The 5,120-nt window shown below is 44.6% G+C and overlaps 1 pseudogene; it reads left to right on the forward strand.

Moving 5' to 3' along the window:
- The first annotated feature begins 356 nt into the window (after nt 1-356).
- Nucleotides 357-1,734, forward strand: LOC149370014 (uncharacterized; annotated as a pseudogene).
- The last annotated feature ends 3,386 nt before the right edge of the window (nt 1,735-5,120 follow it).

Raw genomic sequence — 5,120 nt, forward strand, 5'->3', positions numbered from 1 at the left:
GGAATCAACGCTCCGCAATGGCCCCATGGATACAGCTGGTTCTGCGCATCTTCATCCTGCTTCGACATCTTCCGCCTCCCACACGTGGATAAGGACTACGGCGCACTATCTTCGGGCACGCTTACGTCACCACACCATCACGGGACAGCAAGGCCAGTGCATATAAAAGGCACTCCTGCAAGCTTCTGCTTCAGTGGACACGGCGGCACTGCCGTGACAATGTCACCGAACGTACCGCTACCTGTGCAGGTTTTCGCTGGCTGCTTGCTCTTCGTTTCTGGCGGATCGGCATCGTTCCCTGCTGAAGGATGCTGCCTGCACCTTGACGGAATCAACGCTCCGCAATGGCCCCATGGATACAGCTGGTTCTGCGCATCTTCATCCTGCTTCGACATCTTCCGCCTCCCACACGTGGATAAGGACTACGGCGCACTATCTTCGGGCACGCTTACGTCACCACACCATCACGGGACAGCAAGGCCAGTGCATATAAAAGGCGCTCCTGCAAGCTTCTGCTTCAGTGGACACGGCGGCACTGCCGTGACAATGTCACCGAACGTACCGCTACCTGTGCAGGTTTTCGCTGGCTGCTTGCTCTTCGTTTCTGGCGGATCGGCATCGTTCCCTGCTGAAGGATGCTGCCTGCACCTTGACGGAATCAACGCTCCGCAATGGCCCCATGGATACAGCTGGTTCTGCGCATCTTCATCCTGCTTCGACATCTTCCGCCTCCCACACGTGGATAAGGACTACGGCGCACTATCTTCGGGCACGCTTACGTCACCACACCATCACGGGACAGCAAGGCCAGTGCATATAAAAGGCGCTCCTGCAAGCTTCTGCTTCAGTGGACACGGCGGCACTGCCGTGACAATGTCACCGAACGTACCGCTACCTGTGCAGGTTGGTGATGAAAAGTATGGCTTTCGTAGTGATAACCCTTGTATACTAGTGCTGCCGTGTCCACACTGGTTTTTCAATTATGTGTGTGACTGTTTTTCGATTTCATTTCTTTTACTTAAGTTGGCTGGAGATATTGAATCCAATCCCGGCCCTGTTACTGAAAAAATGTTTACTGAACTAATCAGCACTCAGAAAGAAATACTGTCCAAAATAACAGAAATCCAGCAAAAGCAAACATCGTCAGAGACACGCATTCTGGAAATACAAACGAGGCTTCAGGCTATTGAAAACAAACTGCAGAGCCTTGACGGAACACACAAAAGGATTGAAGATTTAGAAACTGCTATGGAAGGTCACGGCTTGACAATCAATAGTATCTCCAGGCAGCTTGACGATTTATAAAACCGATCTCGTCGCAACAACCTTATAATTCGAGGTGTAATAGAGGAAGGGCGCGAATCTGAAGAGATCTTGCTGAAGAAGGTAAATGACAACATATTCGGAGAAAAACTTGGACACAAACTTAACTCCATCGAAAGAATTCATAGACTAGGAAAGAAAACGCCGGGCAAGGACCGACCTGTTATTTTGAAGCTAAATGATTCTAGAGATAAGATGAAGATTTTGCAGAACTGCCACAAGCTCAAAGGTAGCCAAACAAGCATATCAGAGGACTATTCTAAACGAGTTGTTGATATCCGCAGAAAGCTGTGGAATTCGTCAGTTGTGGAAAGAAGCAACGGCCTGAAAGTTAAGTTACTTTACGATAAGATTAAAATTGGCGACGACCTTTACATCTGGGATGAAGTAACCGGTCAGAGAGTGAAGTGACAGACCCCTGCAGAAAACGGTCAAGTATGACTCAATAACTCTCCCAACGCAGGCTTTAAGGCGATAAACATAAATGCCAGAAGCATTGTAAATAAAGCAACCGCCATCGAAAGCATTATCCTGGAACATGAACCACATATACTAGTAATAACCGAAACTTGGCTTCATCAGGATGTATCGGACGAGGAAGTCACGCCGCCAAATTATTTTATAGTGAGAAGAGATCGGATAGAAAGAGGGGGCGGAGTGGCAATAATGGTCAAAAGCGGTATAGTATTTTCTGTTCTGGAGGGTCCAAGTGACATTGAATCAGTATGGATAAAAGTTAGGTTAAATAACCGCTCGGTGATAGTAGGTGGTGTGTACAGAGCCCCAAACTCCCCTGTAGACGTGCTTGTTAGCTTAAAAAACTTCATGGACAGGAATATAAAACAGGACGACTCAATCTTACTTTTAGGTGATTTTAACTTGCCCGGAATTGACTGGAATACTCTCTCCTTTAGTGCAACGGATATGCCTAGCTGTGAAGAACTAATTGAGCTTGCATTTTGTCATAACCTAACTCAAGTTGTAGAAGGTTACACCAGAGTATGCGAAACAACATCATCACTTCTGGACCTAGTCTTTATATCCTCAGAACTGCTACCACATCTTCGTGATTGCGAACCCTGCGAAGGTATATCTGATCATAAAATGGTAACAATGGTTTTAGATATGGTGCCAGATCGTTCGCATAGCAAACGTAAGACGTTTCTAAACTTTCCAGCCGCTGACGACGTTGGTGTGTTGGAATGCCTCGAGGGTTCACTTGATGATTTTATGCATCTTGCCGACAATGGTGCTACCGTCGACAAATTATGGGCCTATTTTTCAAACACGGTGGAACATTGTATTACGAACTTTATTCCAAAGCTTTCAAAATGTACAGGGAAGAAGAATCCCTGGATCACAAGAGAAATCATACACATGAAACGGAAATTAAAAAGAAAACGGAGGGCAAACAGGATTAAATCTGTTCCTGGCGATAGCAGTGCAATTAGCCAAATGAGTAAGCAACTCAAGCATCTTGTCAAGGTGGCTAAGGACAAGTTCTATAATGTAACACTAAAAAATTTTTTAATAGAGGCACCTACTAAATTTTGGCGCCATGTTATTCCTGCAAAGCCTAAAAAGAATGGAGACAAAATTAATGCAGAAAGAGCTGAAAACCTGAACTCGTTCTTTTCATCCGTCTTCACTTCTGACGACGGCTTGTCACCAGAAGTAGCAGACGCGCCTGGCTGCCCTCCAGTCCAAGACTTAGAAGTCTCAGAGCAAGGAGTGCTTAACTTGCTGCTTCAATTGCCTGTAAAGAAAAGCCCTGGCCCTGATGGAATCCCCAATGAATTCCTGCTTAGATATGCAGAGTGGGTTGCCAAATACCTAACAAAAATTTTTCAAATATCCATTACCTCGTGTTCTTTCCCGTCCGCTTGGAAATATGCCAAAGTTATTCCGGTCCATAAGAGTGGCTCTACATCGGTTGTCAATAATTTCCGACCAATTTCTCTTCTTTGTACATGTTCTAAGTTGCTTGAGCATATTGTATTTAAACACCTTATGGAATATCTTGAAAATAATAACATACTTCATCCTTCTCAACATGGGTTCCGAAAAGGCCTTTCTACAATTACCCAGCTCATAGAAACCGTTCACGATCTTTCCGAGGGAATAAACAGCCGAGGTCAAACTGACATATTATTCTTGGACTTTTCAAAAGCATTCGATAAGGTATCCCATCCAAAGTTGCTGCTAAAGATTAATGCTATTTTCAGGAACTCCAAAATAACACACTGGTTTTCTTCCTACCTCACCTCCCGTGAACAGTTTGTACACCTCGAAGGTTTTCAATCGTCTTCTTCCCCTGTGGTTTCAGGTGTTCCACAGGGAAGTGTCTTGGGCCCCCTTTTATTTTTAGTCTTCATAAATGACCTCCCAAAAGCTATCACAGTCCCAATCAGACTTTTCGCTGATGACTGTGTCGTATACAAAACGATTAGCACCCCAACTGATCAAGAAGAACTGAACGCTAATCTCCATGCAATAGAACATTGGTGCGCTAAGTGGCAGATGGTGCTTAACTCTGACAAATCCGTAATTATGTCTGTTACTAGAAAGAAAAATATAATGATATACCCTTACTCCATTGCAGGTAAACCAGTTAATAGAGTACATCAGCATAAGTATCTCGGCTTAACCTTCACTTCTGACCTTTACTGGAATACTCACATAAATAATATATGCTCTAAGGCACGCAAAACAATTTGGGCACTAAGACGCAAAATTCGTAACGCAGCTCCTGATGTAAAAACACTCACTTATAACACCCTTGTAAAACCTGTAATTGAATATGGTAAGATTGTTTGGGATCCTTACACTGCGTCTAACAAATTAAAAATTGAGAAAGTTCAGAAACTTGCTTCCCGTTTTATTTTCAATAAATATCGCCGAACTGATTCACCGACCGAATTATGTAAATTAGCAAACCTTAAAAGTTTAGAATACCGCACTAAGGTAGATAGGCTGAAATTTCTTTACCTTTTAATCCATGGCCACTTGAATATCAACACATCACCATATTTTACAATACACCCTAATGAAACATCAAGACATCGCCATTCCATGTATATTCCTGTGCCGCGTTCTTATAACGATTGTTTTAAGTACAGTTTTTTTCCTCGTGTTATTAAAGAATGGAACATGCTGCCAGAGTCCATTGTAAATATTAACTCCCTCGACGCCTTTCTAGAATGCCTAAAATCTTACCTAGACCGTAGTACAACAATGTAATAGTTTTGCCTCAGCACTTGCATGCGTTATTCTTGTCTACTGTTGATTTTTCCTTTGTTTCTGTGTCGATATCGCAGTTGTGAAATGTACCTTGTTTTGAATGTGAATTTATTAGGTTTTCCACTCCTGTAATAGCCTGAGAAAGGCTGACAGTATCAATAAATGAATGAATGAAATTAATGAATTCCCGGAGTGCGCAGGCACCCATATCAGCGCCACTTGGCGGTGCGGGGGTGTATCGGGCGAGTCCAGTATGCCAAAAGCAGGGATATGGACTCGGCCTCGAGCAAAATTTACGATCGCAGTTTTAGAAACACTTAAAATGTACCGGGCTTCCGTGCGGGTGATAGCAAGTGCAATGGCGGCTTCCTCTGCAGCCTCTGGGGAGGTGTCTGGAGGGAGCGGTAGCGTGAGGAGAGCGGATAAAGAGGAGTCCACCACAGCTGCTGTCGCTTCATCACCCGTGCAGGCTGCGTCCACACATACGGCGTCCGGCTCGGGGCCGTACGCTCGATGGAGTGCCTTCGCACGGGCTCTGCAGCGCTGCTCGTGGTGGG

The sequence above is a fragment of the Amblyomma mixtum genome, chromosome 1, assembly GCF_055824585.1.
Source record: "Amblyomma mixtum isolate Tamu chromosome 1, ASM5582458v1, whole genome shotgun sequence".
Classification (NCBI taxonomy): Eukaryota; Metazoa; Arthropoda; class Arachnida; order Ixodida; family Ixodidae; genus Amblyomma; species Amblyomma mixtum.